At 40.0% G+C, this 15,679-nt stretch overlaps 1 long non-coding RNA gene across 1 annotated transcript; it reads left to right on the top strand.

Annotated features, from left to right (window-relative positions):
- The first annotated feature begins 1,328 nt into the window (after positions 1–1,328).
- On the top strand, positions 1,329–2,138 carry LOC139995072 (uncharacterized). The gene is made up of 3 exons (XR_011801849.1): positions 1,329–1,419; positions 1,665–1,762; positions 1,873–2,138. It is a non-coding gene; the product is annotated as an uncharacterized lncRNA (long non-coding RNA).
- The last annotated feature ends 13,541 nt before the right edge of the window (positions 2,139–15,679 follow it).

Here is a 15,679-nt window from a genome sequence, read left to right on the forward strand (position 1 = left end):
CCGAGTTGTTGCAGCGTTGATTGATTAAAATATATTTATATATATATATATTCCTGGCGTTTCAATCATTTCCCTTTCTGTAGTTATTCTTATTTCCTGGTTTGTTTGTTTGGTTCATGACTCGTTCAATCCATTAGTTGGTTCTATTTGTTTTGTTTTATACTGGTTGGGTTTATATTATATTATATTGAACCATAGGTTTTCAAATTGCAAATCGGTTATTGGTAGGTTTATTTAGATTTGTGTATAGAGTGGTTTCTTGTTCTCGTTACGGCTCGCGCGGAGCGCGGGACGTGACACCCCCGCCCTTGGAGTTCAAATTTCCAAAGGAAATTTGACTGATGGTGTCTCTGAGCTCGTTTATGGCGGATGTAGATGTCGTTGACTGTTGAGTTACTACCGGTGTTATCGATATCCCTTGAGGTTGTGTTGTTTGATCGTCGATATTTCGTCTTCTTTTGAGGTATAATAGCAGGTGGGTGACTGAGCCACATATTGCTCCTAATAGGGCGATTCCACATCCGTAAGTTTCACGTAACTGGTATCCGTGTATGGCTATATCTATTATGGTCTTGATTGATTTAAATATTATGAGTATTCCAAATATTGCTGCACTGACAGTTCCGAATTCCATGAAACCAGTCCATAAGCTTGATACGGTATTTTTCGCTATTGTCGTCAATGTGTTTTCGTCCATCATTCCCAGGATGTTTACTGTTCCAGGGACGATTGTTTTTCCTGTCGCTCCTCTGGCCAATGTGTTCAAGACTGCAGTTTTTTCTGCCGGGAACATGACGTGGTCCCGTAGTGCGTCCAGGTCCTTTTGGGTATATATTCCGCTCGTGGCCAATGACGATGGTGCTGAATATCGCCACGTTTGGCGCACGTCCGGGCGGAGTTCTTGTGGTGCGATTGCTTCCATGGGTTTTGGTACGAATTTGTGCCAGAGTCCGTCGATGTTGTATAATGTAGGTAGTACTGCGCTACATTCTCTATGGTTTCCGTGTTGCGTTATGATGTGTGTTTTGGGTGTTAGAAATGCGGTGCGATTCCCTTGCCAAACGGGTAGCTCCGAGTAGCATTCTGTTGTATGTCGTATCTTTACTTGTACCGGAATGCATTTGACTATGTGGACCGTTTCTCCTGCGATCAGAGCCATGTGTTATTTTGATGAGGGTAAGTACGATGACCAGGTGATTCATCTTCCTATTAACAATTTATTAAATCGTTTCTTACTGTCGAGTTTATTAGAAATAAGAATAACCTTTTATTATTATTAATATACATAAAAAAGAGAAAAATTTTTTTATATTTATATATATATGTTTTATTTTGGGTTTTACGTATATGTTATCAGTGAAAATAAATATTATGAAAGCTACTTGAGTTATAATTATATACATATATGCATACGTATTGGTAAGTAATGAGATTTGTTTTATCGTTATAAATATATATGTATATATTATCAATAGAGTCGGTATAACAAATGTAGCTTGTTTTTTGAATATATATATATGTGCGTGTAATGGTAAATATGAGTCATTCGCATTATCAATGGAAGTGAGTGTTATAAACATCACCCACTTTACAACATGCGTGTTTATATATTGGCAAACATAAGTAAAATTACATGCATAGTTATAAATGTTGTTTGTTTACAGGTGGATAGCATAAGTATTTGGTTTTGTGCGTAGCATACAAGTACTTTATGGTTCTACGGTGCGGAATGCTAGTCCTTGAACTAAAAGTATCTTTCAAGGTGAGTCAGATTATTGTAAACGATCATGCATGGGATGCATGATATAGCGGGTTGTACGTCCGCTAGGTTTATATCGTACATACGACAGTATTTTATACGTGTTCTTGCAGGTATTCCGCATAGGAAATGAGTGGGCAGCTCGTCACATAGGTACTGGTCGTCTGGATCTAAGTTGTCGAAACAGTATTGACAAAGATAGCCGTTATTGAAATGGTAGACAGAGCGTATCAACCGGACACAGAGGCAAGATTGAACATCCTCCGTCGTCTCCACATCGAATGCGGGAACGGACCCATCTGGGTCCTCCATGTCAGGGTTGATGAACTCGTCGCCCCTTCTTGCATACATATAAAACAGTTAATATATATATAAATTAAAAAAATTGTTTTTGTACGAATACTGTATCCCTGTATATAACATAATATATATATTGTGTTATAATTATGTTAGTCGTTATTTAATATATATATTTTCCTTATCTCTCTCTTTTTTTTTTCTTTTTTTTTTTTTTTTTTTTTTTTTAGTACCTAACATTGCTATTATGATGTTGTATTACATTGTATTGGCTATTATACGTGCGAGGTGTGTATGTGTGGGGTGCGCGCGACGAATTTTCCAACATGGTCGCTCGCGTGTATCTTTGGTGTGGCGTTGGTTTAATGTTAACAGTAGTGTGTTGTCGAAATAGCTAATTAATTATTAATCATTGTGATTTTATTTAGTAGTGTTTTGTAATATTGTTTCGTGTTTCATGATATTGTGTGTGGAAATACCGCGTGCTATTTTAATGTAATAGTCGTGACTTGCATTTATATAACCCTCATTTAATTTAGTTAATGCTTTGTGTATTGTGTTACCAGTAATTTTCGTGTAGCATAACTTTATTCCTTTGTAGCGAGTTCAGTCATGTCTTGTTGTTAACATTTAGTTAGTCTATCTTGATTAATTTCTAACCTATTTGTGTGTTTATTGACCTTTCTTATTTTCCCTATTAATTTATTATTGCTTGTACTTGCTATTTGTTATTATTTTATGTATGATGTGTATTAGTTCCCTTATTAGTGACTAAAATTTATTTATTGGATTAACATTGTCTGTGATTCTTCAGATTCTACTCTTTCGATGCTGCGACACTCACCTGGATCATTCCCACAATATCATCCGATTCTTCGATATGTCTTGGATACTTACTACGGTTGCCTTCAATTGTCTTGTATCTGTGGCCTTAAAGGTACTGTTTAATTTATTTAATTTAATATATGTATAATGCATTGTGTGCGCGACAGCTATTGTGCATTACAAAATCTGCTTCTACATGTTAGATATAATAATATAACAATACTATGTAGATTAATACATGATAAAATATCCTTTTACTCCGGTTATATTTATTACTAACTCTTAATTAATCTATCTTAATTATTTCCTAACCACTTTCTATACTTATTAGCTATTTTATTTCTTCTTACTAATCTGCGAAATTCATGCATGTACACTTCCTTGTATGGTGATTGATTGTTCACGAGGTAAGTTGCACTTTCACTGTTTCAGTTATTCGTTGAACTAACACGTTTTACATTCAAACAGTAATTGGAACACTCGTAATAATCTTCTATTCCTTTTCAGGTTTTCGCTGTCTGTGTTATTCGACTAACAGTGTCATGCTTCCGCAGTTTTGTTATAACATTTAGTAATGTTGTATTTTGCATCAAGGCTATTAAAGTTAACTTGTTCGTTTATTTTCAGCTGGCTGTCGTACATGGTGTTCCGCAGACAGGGATCCATAACCTATTTTGCACGTAAACCTTCTTGTATGATGATTACTTGTTCACAAGGTAACTTTCACTTTCACTCTTTTAATTATTTGTTGAATCAACACGTCTTATATTCAAACAATAGTTGGAGTACACATAATAATTTTTCGTTTTTCTTTTTAGGTTTCTGCTATCTGTATTGTTCGACGAACAGTGTCACACTTCCCTTTAATTTAACCACAATAGTTATAATCATTTAGTTACCTTGTATTTTGTACTGAGACAATTGAAGCTAACTTATTCACTTATTTTAGGTGGCTGTCACACATTACGTTCCACGAACAAGGAATCATAACCTATATTTGCACATACACTTTCATGTTCACAAGGTAACTTTCACTTTCACTAGTTAATTATTCATTGAGTTAACACGTTTTATGTTTAGACGATAATTGAAGCACACATAATAATTTCCCTTTTTCTCTTTTAGGTTTTCGCTATCTGTATTATTCGACGAACAGCACCACAACATACACTACTGCACTACGTTGCCCACTGCAATCACTTTATTCATCGTTTATTTCGATTATGCGCTAGTTTTAACTTATTTAAGTGCACTGTTCGCGGAATCCCGTTTACTTCAATCTTGACGTTTTGGTTCTGCAGGATTTCTAGCACTTTATGCGGTCCTGAGTATTGATCGGAAAACTTTCCTTTGCTAGGTTCCTTTAGTAGGTATACTAGATCTCCAATTTTGCAATTTTGAGGGTTAATTCGTCTGTCGTAATATTCTTTTGATCTTAGTTTAGATTTTATCAAATTTTCTCTTGCTGTTTGCTGCACGGTGTTGATTTTATCGAACAGGTCTCTGAGATATTCCGTATAAGTTGGTTCCATGTTTTCTTCGATTACTATTTCGCCAGTGGGTTCTCTGGCCAAGTGTCCAAAGACTAATTCGTGCGGAGAGAATTTCGTTCCTTCGTGTACAGAGGTGTTATAGGAAAACATGGCTAATTCCACCCATTCGTCCCAATTTCTGGAATTTTCGATATATAACTTGAGATATTCAATCAATACGTGGTGAGATCTTTCGATTGAACCGTTACTTTGTGGATGATATGCCGTCGTGGTATATTGCTTGATGCGGAATCTTTTTGCTATTTTCTTCATTAGTGAGGATGTAAAGTTTTTTCCTTGATCGGTAAGAATAGCTCTCGGTGACCCGAAACGACAAATATATCGTTTTATAAAAGCGTCCGCTATCTCGGCTGAAGATATTCCTCCTATCGGAATCCCGATTGAATATTTTGTTAATAAATCTTGAATTGTTAATATGTATTCATTTCCTTTTGCTGTCTTTGGTAATGGACCGACGATATCCATACTAATTTTGTCGAAAGCCCTGCCCGGCGTATCAGTGAGTACCATTGGTTGCTTTGTTTTTATTCTAGTTAACTTTTTCAATTGGCATTCTTTACATGTTCTTACGTATTCCTGGATTTCCTTCTTCATATTTTCCCAATAATAACATTGTCGTATTCTTTGATAGGTCTTCGTTACTCCTTTATGTCCTGCTACGGATGATTCGTGTTTTTCTCTTATTATGTTATTTCGTATTTCAACTGGCGGGGTAATTACTTCCCCAGTGCAAATGGTGATGGTTAAGGTTTTTTCCATAAATATTTCTTTTAATTTTCTGATTGTATGCCGCCAGGGTATCTCTTCTAAATTTCCTTTACTGATGCTAAAGGATGTTAATTGTTTTTCATTTACTACATCTAATAGAGATCTTAGCGAGTTTAATAAATTTTCTGGTGTTATTGGAATATTTCTATTTTCTTTTATCGGTAGGGATACGATGTATCTCCCGGAATCGTAATTCAATCTTGCTTTTTCCAACATTAAATCTTCGTAACGAGGCAATTTTCCCGTTTCCTTCATTTCTAATGCTCCTTTATCTATCGGATTTCCATGTACATCTATAAATATTACTCTATGGTCATTTACTCTCGTAATTGAGTCTCGGGTTTCTGAAATTCTTAGTTCCGCGATTATCGTAGGTCTCGTGTCCTTTTCTCGTTGTTGAATTAGTTCTGGATCTTCAGTGGAGGGCTCTTCTTCGCTTATTGTATCCGTGTTTTCTTTTTCTCGATCGAGCTCGGCTAGTGCTTCGTCAAAATATTTTACGGGTGTTTCTTCTATGGTGAGATGCTTTCGAGTAGGTTTTCCCTGTTTATCGTAATGCGACAATACGCGTGGCTTAGCCTCGAATATCGGAGAGTCCTCGGTCGAGGTATCCAATTGAAATCTTTTTAGATGTGGATATCGATCTGGCGAATCTTCTTCTCGTTTCCTGATTGGCAGGCACATCTCTGGCGGATTTCGGGATAATGCATCCGCGTTCGCGTTCGCTCTACCTTCTTTATATTGGATATCAAATTCAAAGTCCGACAATTTCAACTTCCATTTCCAAATTCTCGACGTGGGATCTTTAATGGAATTCATCCATACTAACGGTTTGTGATCGGTTATTATCGTAAACTTTCTACTATACAGGTATGGTCTGAAATGCATCGTACAGTAAACGATTGCCAGACACTCCTTTTCTATGGTAGAGTAGTTTTGTTCGGCGGAATTTAATAGTCTTGAGGCATATGCGATTGGTAAATCTTTTCCGATTGGCCCTTGACTCAGTACACCGCTTATTGCGTATCCTGATGCGTCTGTAGTAAGGTTAAAGGGTTTGGAAAAATCCGGATATTGCAGAATGGGTTCTGTCATGAGAGTTGTTTTTAGAGAGTTGAATGCATTTTCTTGAGTTTCCTGCCACTTGAAGGGAATGTCCTTCTTTAACAATTGTGTTAGTGGTTTTGCAACTTTGGAAAAATTAGGTATGAATCTCCGGTAATATCCCGCTAATCCTAGAAATTGCTTGATGTTTCTTGCTTTCTTTGGTCGTGGAAAATTTAGTACTGCCTCGATTTTCTTTGAATCTGGTTTAACTCCGTTTTCACTGATCACATGTCCCAAATAATTCACTTCATGGCGTAGAAATTCGCATTTATCGGGTTGCAATCGCAATTTAGCTTTCCTCAGTCTTTCCATTAATTTATTAAATTTGATTTCGTGTTCTTGGAGAGACCTCGAATAAATCACTATGTCACCCAGATAGACAAACATCTCTATTCCTTGCAATCCTGATAGCACTGAATTCATCAAACGTTGAAATGTTGCTGGAGCATTTTTTAATCCAAAGGGCATTCTTTTAAATTGAAAATGTCCGTATGGTGTCGAAAATGCGGTCTTGTGGGCATCCTCTCGTGCCATTCGGATCTGGTGAAAGCCTGACGCCAAGTCAAACGTGGAAAAATATTTTGCACTTCCCAATTGATCTAGTATTTCCGTTATGTTGGGTAGGGGATAAGCATCGCCAATCGTTTTATCGTTAAGCTTTCTATAATCGATAACCAGTCTCCATCGTTTATTTCCCTGTGAATCTGGTTTTTTCGGCACAATCCATAACGGAGAATTGTATGGAGATATCGATGGTTCCACGACGTCAGTATCCAGTAATTCTTGAATTTGGCGATTTATCTCTTCTCGATGTGCAGGCGAATAACGATATTGTTTGACATTTATTGGTACCTCGTCCGTCGTAATTATTCGATGCTCTAGGATTTCTGTTCCTTCCAGCGTGTCTCCTGGAAGATGAAATCTGTCTTGATTCTTCTGTATTAATTCCTCGACGTTTTTTCTCTCTTCTTTATTCAAGTGTTCGAGCCGTAATAATTTGATTATTTCGTCGAATCTGCTTTCCTTTGATTTCGAGATCACGTTGCACGTCATGCTAGGGAGCGAGGTGGTATTTTCGAATTCTTTGATTACCATAGTAGGAGTGATAAATTCGTAGTCTCTTGATGTGGTATTTATTATCCTTAGGTAACCTCGTCCCTTGTAGTTTCTCACAACTGCGTTACCAAAATAGACTCCCTTAATTGGCTCGATTTTTGGAATAAATCCCTCGTTTATTTCCGGATTCGCAATATTAATTGAACATGTTACTGAACTTCGCTTCGGTATAATTATTTTTTCTCTAGTGTCGAAGGGTATATAAATATTTCCCCATTTGATATGCTTTTCCTCATAATCTAAACGAGCTTTACAACCTGCAAAAAATTCGGATCCTAGGATTCCGTCTTGATCGATTAGCAATGAATCATCAACTACATGAAAAATAACTGGATGGCCCGCAACCTGTATTACCGTCTGCCCTAGGGAGACCAGGCTCGTTGCCGTGATTCCTCGAACTTCTATCGATTCTTGCTCGTTGATGATTGCTGAAGCGGGTAAGGCAGGTTTCTTGATAATATTGATTTCTGATCCGGAGTCCAGTAATAAACTCGTCTTGGTTTTTAAATCTGGGGAGACTATTCGCGCGGTTGGAGTACATAGAGAATTATTTGGCTTTATTGAAATAATCCGGAGAGGTCGTTGTCCGAATCTGAGTCCGACTCTTGGTGATTTTCCTTCGCCGGTTGCTTGTGCTTCACTCTTTCTCTTTTGTCTGGAGATTCCGGATTCTCCGTTTGCGACCTCGTTTGATTGTGGGATGACTCCCCCACAGTATTTAACGGTTGTTCGTTCGACCTTACGGTCGGCATTGCGTTCCCTCTGTCTCTCGTTATGGGTGGTGGAGTCGATCTCGCGGGGGCGGCTGCCCTCGTTCTGTTTGTTGCCGTTGGCGCCGGTCTCCTGGTTGCCGCCTGTACTCTTGGGCGATTCGGCGTATCGTTCCTTCGTGGCTCGCCCCATTCTCCCGAAGGACGTATCTGGTTTCCCGATGGTCTTGAGGTATAGGGTACGATTAATCCGGCGTCTACTCGGGCTTTAAATTTGTAACAATCTTTCACTAAATGCCCGGGTTTTTTACAATAATTACATGTGATATTTTGTCTCGTAGTATTCGAAAAATTCTGCGATGGAGGTACCGATCTTCGATCTTGGATGTTGTTCCTGGTGTAGTTATTATTAGAAGGACGAGCGTTGTTTCGGTTATTATTATTTGAGAACGTTGAGGACGTTGGTATCGCATTCTGTCGTTTACTTGTTTTAGTTCCCGCGTTGCTTTTACGGCTTGGCGATACGCGTCTTCTAAGGATTGGTATTCTGATAACTTTACTCGTAAATATACTTCGTTCGGGAGCCCCTTGACGAAAGCCTCCCTCGTGTCCCAATCGATCGTATCTTGAACGTCTTGTGATATGGAACCGTACTGACTTCTTTCTCCATCAATTATAGCTAATCTGAGGTTTCTGACGCGGTCGATGTAATCTAATATATTTTCTCCTGGTCGTTGGAATACCGTTCCCAACTCTCCCCTGTATTCGTTAACGGTTTTTCCTGGGCCAAACATATCTTTTAATTTATTCCCGAAATCGTTTAAGGTCTCTACCTCATGGTCCTCTACGGCGAGAAACGCGTGTCCGCGAAGTTTATTCATTAATAGTTTTACTAACTGAGGCTCTTGATGCCTAGGAATCATACTTCGCGCTCGCTCGCATGATCTCAAGAATTGGAACACAGACGGTCGGTATCCGTCGAACACTGGTACTGATTCAATCGCGTCCTTTAATTTAATCGGCTGATAATTATCGGACAATCTTGTTTCTCGCGGTGTTATCGGTGATGGTACGGGTATTTCGGTCTCGTTCGTTTGTCTGCTTAGACGTACGTCATCTTCTAATTTAATTAGTCTTGAGCTTATGTCGGTCAATACACGGAAATTTTCGTCCCACGCTTTCAATTTTTCCGTCAACGCCAAAAGCGTATCTTCACCTAGCGAATCTCGGGCGGTCGACATTTTCTACTTATTTTCTAGTTGATATTTGTAAGAGCTTTAATCCTCTGTGGAGCGTATCCCACCGCTGCCACCAAAAATTTTTTCTCTGTTACGTATTTATTTGTTTTAAGTCAAGTTGAGATTGAAATTTTGTAAAAATTTTTTTTTCTTTTGATTTAGAGTTTATTCGGAAGGGAAATATTGAAATGATATTATTGTGTATGAATTATTTATTTGGATTTCTGATTAATACGGTAGTTGCTGCCACCAGAAATAGTCTAAGGACTATTTCAAATTTTTATTTATTTCAAACGTTACGGGTAGCGTAGACTAGAGTTTAGTGCTACTGGCAAAACCGATTCCACTTTTCGGCTAACCTGCTATGTGCAGGGATACTAGCACGGGAGAGGATTAAAGCTGGGTACAATATTTGAATGTCAAATTTTTCGTTGCTTGATATGAAATTAATTTTTTACGTTTGCCTTCTTCTTCTCTTTTAATTTCGCTATAATAGTTTGTTGTTAGAACCAAAGCTCAGTTCATTTGCTACGATGGATTCTATTGCCACGATTTTCTTGCCTTTGGGTTTGATTATCGAGGATGATTCTAACGATCCTCTCTGCGCGGGACTTGTGTGATTTCGCAAGCCTTGCCCAAAGACGGGCAATATTTTGCCAACAATGGGAGGAGGAATGCGAAGATCGATAGGTGTTTTCGATAATCGAAAACACCGTTTGCACAAGCCAACACAGCGAACAACCCCTTTGTTTAAAGTTTAAAATAGTGATTTTACCTTCAAACCGTTCACGGAAATAAAACGAGATCGATGATAGGTAATTCTCGAGTGCAACGAAATTATCAGAGAAGAAGGAAATTTTTAGAATTAATTTTCTTACCTTGAGAAACAAGTGCTGTCGGGTGCCATTACTTCGTCTGCTCTGATGGTCGTCGGTGTTTTTATTTCTGGGTTTATTTCTCGAACTCGGATATAATTTATTATCAAACTTTTACTTTATTTATTTATTTCGATACGCGGTTTACAAATTACTAGCCGGATTAATACCGCAATTACAATGTGTTTTTTCTTCGTGTCTAAGAGATGGAATGTGAACTTCAAAATAAATTTTTCTTAGTCGCGACTCTTCTCTCTTTTTTTTTGAACAACTAAAGACCGCCGAAACGTAAAAATAATAATGGACTTTAATAATGACGAACGCTTTAATAATAAAGAACTTTTATAAAAATGAACTTTTATAACAATGGACTTTTATAAAAAAAAATGAACACTTTTATAATAATCGACCTTTTTAACAATGAAAATGAGTACTTTAATAATAAAGAACTTTTATAGTAATGCGCTTTAATAAGAATGAACACTTTTATAATAATCGACTTTTAATAATGAGCGCTGCTCTATGTTGCTACGCTTATTTATAATGCCATCCCCACGAGGTGGTGGTGGTGGTGGTGGTCCACTGGGGGTACCCTTCCGTGGGAATCGAGATTTTGCAGTTTGGGCTTTCAGAAATCGTACGTGAGAGAATGTAAGTTCCATATCTCGACTTGGTTCCCATCGGTCCAGTGTTTCTGCTGAGCTAGCGTCTGGGAGACTTGGAGCGTGCCATGCTGGTCTAATCTTTTTCGAGAAACTTCTACGTTTGTACCGTGGGATTTACCTCTGTTTCTTCGGCACGTGCAAGGGCAACCGTTCCATGCTGGTCTAGTCTTTTCGAGAAGCTTCCACGTTTGTACCGTGGGAATTACCTGTGTTTCTTCGGCGCGTGCAAGGGCTGGCGGCTGCAGCATCATTATCATTTCGATGTTTGCTCGGGCAACACGCGCGATCCGCTGCTCTCCCACAACAAGGGCCTCCTCCTTCGAGTTAGTTTGCGTAAGTTTGGTTTAGATGGATATTTGCATATTATGGTTGTTTTCGTGATTTTGATCCTTTTTCCTTTTCTTCTTTTTTGTTATTTCTCTAGGCTTCGGTGATCGACGTTTGAACAATGTTTGTGGAGGCATTTCCATCAGGGGTTCATACCCAGACTTCTCTGGTGCGTATTTTGTCTTGTTTTTAATCCGCTTGATTCGTTCTGTTTCGTTCTATTTAAACTATATTGTGTTGTTTCAGCGCAAGCGAAAGAGGGATTCCGAAGAACCCATGGGCGACTCGAAAAGACCCATCAAACGCATGCGGCGCTGTGATGAACCACAAGTACCAGAGTGGTCGGAGGAAATATTCGACATTGATGCCGAGGCCGTGGATTTTCCGTCGGAGTTGAGTTTTGACAATTTTGTTACTGACGACGAGAGTTTCTTCGATGCAGAGACCGTCGTATTGGAGTGGGAGCCCCCTCTGGTTGAAGTCGTTGATACCGATCGTTGTGTAAAAGTTCGTTTTGTAAATGAAATTCCCGGAGAGGTTCTGGAGGCACATCTTCGTCACCATGCTTCTGGGAGAAAGGGGATTTCCCCTGTTGTGCGTTACTGGTGTATGCGTGAGTTCAGCGAACTTTGTCCTGGAGCTGCTTGCTTCGATTTTGATTTGGTGTAACTGCTTTAATTTCGTTGGTTCGTTGTTTGATAATCGTGGGTTCCTTATTATATATTATTTTTTTTCAGATGCGTTTTTTTTGTTTTTTGTTGTTCAACATATATATATATATGTCGGAGATGAAAGGACAACGGGGTCACCCGTTGGAATTGCTTGGAAAAGCCTCAATAGCATTCACGAAATAACCCAGACACAGTCATTCGAAACTTGAGACAATGAGCTTAGGCTCGAGGCGACAACCGGTCGCCGAGCGTAGCCGCGGTCACGGGATGAACGTTCCACCTAACAGAAAAGTACCAATATTATGAGACACACGTTGTATTAACAATCAAACCCTGGGCAAGAGCAATGTCGCAGTTATGCGAGTCTGCCTAGCAACGGTAACAGTTTGTTGGTATCCCAGGCCAACGTTAAACAAAACCAACGCAACCGTAAGGAAAAGAAAGTTTCCATTACTCAGTGATTCTTGTGATCTCCTTGGTGAGTGACACATCGTCTAGAGAGCAATATAAAGAGCGTCATAGCGAGCGATACTTTTGTGCATAGAAATTCTATTCTGAGTTTAATAAAGAGTGAGCCCGTGGACCGTGGATTCGCTATATCGAATCTAGGGTCATTGCCATCAGCGTCTAGTTACCATTGTTATTGTTCAAACTTATTTCTTCTGTATTTGTGTTAATAAACGTTATCTTGATTGTGAAACAACAATGAACAACCCAGGCGAAGATTCTTTACACGCCCATAATCAAAGCTCAAACAACTCAACTCCGACATCAGAAGTGGGATCGTCGCCGTTTATAACGTTGGACCAGCTCATAGCCATCATGAACCAATCCAGAGGACAAAGGGAGAGCGTGGTACCGAAGGAAGTATCTTTACCAGAATTTAATCCTGATAACGCAGGCGCCGATCCAGCCGCATGGTGCTTAACTGCCAGTCAGCTCATGGAGGAAAGACCCATTAAAAATAACGAATTACTTCTTATTGTAAGCCGTGCGCTGAAGGGCACTGCTGCGCAGTGGCTCACGCATATACCGACCGTCGCAGACTTCACTTGGGCAAAGTTTAAAGAACAATTTCTTGCGCGTTTCGGTGGAAAAGAGACGGCAACCTCAGCGTTGATGAAGATGCTGGCCGAACCTCAGCTGGAGGGTGAATCTACGGGAGCCTATGGTATGCGTCTCCGCTCTCTCCTTGGAGCAAGGTGGGAACATTTGACAATAACCGAAGCAGTCAACGCCGCCGTTCTTTATCACCTGAGTTTACGCGACGAGCGTGTCGAGAAGATAGCGCTTACAACTGACGTGAAGACTATGGATCAATTTGCGGCGGAAATGAACGCTTTTCATTACGCGAAGAAGAGGCTGACGCCTTCGTCAAGAACTCCATCGGCAGGCCTCGAAGCAAAACGACGGAAGCTGTCTGACCCCCGTATTAAATGTCATTATTGTGGAATCCCCGGACACAAAATAGCGGAGTGCCGTATGAAGATGAAGACCGAAAGACAGGAGACTACACGACGCCCGGAGAAAAGCCGACCAGCTGTATCGTCCAAGGTGTCCTGTTTCAAGTGCCGCGAGGAGGGCCATATCGCACCTGACTGTCCGTTATTGCGGAAAACAAACCGTGATACTAATAACGAACGTCGAGTAAACTCCTGCGTGGTGGAGTCTCCAATGGGTAAATTAAGTCAACTGGGTGAGTCGTTTTCATTTTGTTTCGATTCTGGAGCCGAATGTTCATTAATTAAAGAGTCCATAGCTTCAAAGTTTTCCGGCAAAAGAACGACCGATGTAGTAGTGATGAGAGGGATAGGAAACAATCGCATTAACTGTACATCGCAAGTTTCGTCCGTAGTGCGTATCAACGATTTTGCGTTGGAGATAACTTTCCATATCCTCGATGACAGCTATCTTGAGTGTGACATCATGATAGGCCGCGAAATCCTAAGTCAAGGTTTTAACATAGATATTTCCCGAAATAGTCTCACTATTAGTAGGGCAAAGACCGTTAACAGTTGTAACAAAACCGTAGAAAACGAAATTGATATTAACACACTTGACACTGAGGCGTTTGGCGAGGATAGAGACCGATTGGTTTCTATTCTTGAAGAATTTAAGAGTTCGTTTATTACGGGGTTTCCGCGTAAACGTGTTAAGACGGGACAGATGAAAATACGTTTGATTGACCCTAACATCACTGTACAAAGAAGTCCCTATAGATTAAGCGAGGCGGAACGAGCCGTAGTACGCGAGCGTGTAGACGAATTAATTAGAGCGGAAATCATAAGGCCTAGCAACTCACCGTTCGCGAGCCCTATACTACTCGTAAAAAAGAAGAACGGTTCGGATAGGATGTGTGTGGATTTCCGGGAACTAAATAAAAATACGGTCGCGGACCGGTATCCCCTGCCCCTTATTGCAGACCAAATCGCGAGATTACAAAAGGCGAAATACTTCGTTAGCCTGGACATGGCCAGCGGGTTTCATCAAATCCCCATTCACCCAAGTTCGACGGAGTACACAGCATTCGTCACCCCTGATGGTCAGTACGAGTATCTAACGATGCCGTTCGGATTGAAGAATGCACCATCCGTTTTCAAGAGGGCCATTCTAAACGCTTTGGGTGATCTCGCATATTCTTACGTCGTTGTTTACCTAGATGATGTCTTAATTATTGCCGAATCGGTAGACGAAGCCCTGGATAGATTGTACATTGTATTAAATACCCTCGTAAACGCCGGGTTCTCTTTCAATTTTTCCAAATGCTCTTTCTTAAAGACGTCGGTTCTTTATCTCGGATACGTGATCCACAACGGAGAGGTTCGCCCCAACCCTGGTAAAATACAAGCTTTGACTTCTTTATCTGCACCAACAACTGTCACTCAACTTAGACAATTCATAGGTTTAGCTTCCTACTTTAGAAAATTCATACCTAAATTCTCACAAGTAATGAAACCGTTATACGCGCTTACTTCCGATAGTAAAAACTTAATTTGGACAGATAGGCACGAAAGTATAAGACAAAAAATAATTTCCGTCCTGACGAGTAAGCCGGTGTTAGTTATATTCGACCCGAATTACCCGATCGAACTACATACAGACGCTAGTTCGGACGGATATGGGGCAATTTTAATGCACAAAATTGACGGCAAAAACCGGGTAATAGAATACTATAGTAAAAGAACGAGTCCCGCGGAATCTAGATATCATTCTTATGAATTAGAGACGCTGGCAGTTGTAAACGCTATTAAATACTTTCGTCACTATCTGTACGGTCGGGAATTTCTTGTTGCGACTGACTGCAACTCTTTGAAGGCAGCTCGCAATAAAGTGAATTTGAGTGACCGGGTTTATAGGTGGTGGGCCTATCTACAAACTTTTACGTTTGACATCATGTACCGAGAGAGTAAGCGCATGTCTCATGTAGATTTCTTCTCGCGTAACCCTGTCGATATCGACCCTACCTCTATTAGTGAGGTCAAAGAAAAGAGGATTAATCTCGCCGAAATTTCAAAGGACTGGCTTACAGCGGAACAGCGTCGCGATCCCCAAATTTTAGAAATCGTTAATAAACTGAAAAAACGATGAGCTCGCGGAAGGCATCGCGAATACATACGAGCTACGATCCGGTACCCTTTACCGTAAGATCCAAAGGAGAGGCAGGACCCTCTGCCTACCCATCGTACCAAGAGGCTTTAGGTGGTCTGTCATTAATCACGTACATCAGGCGATTATGCACTTAGGTTGGGATAAAACGCTTGAGAAACT

The sequence above is a fragment of the Bombus fervidus genome, chromosome 15, assembly GCF_041682495.2.
Source record: "Bombus fervidus isolate BK054 chromosome 15, iyBomFerv1, whole genome shotgun sequence".
NCBI lineage: Eukaryota > Metazoa > Arthropoda > Insecta > Hymenoptera > Apidae > Bombus > Bombus fervidus.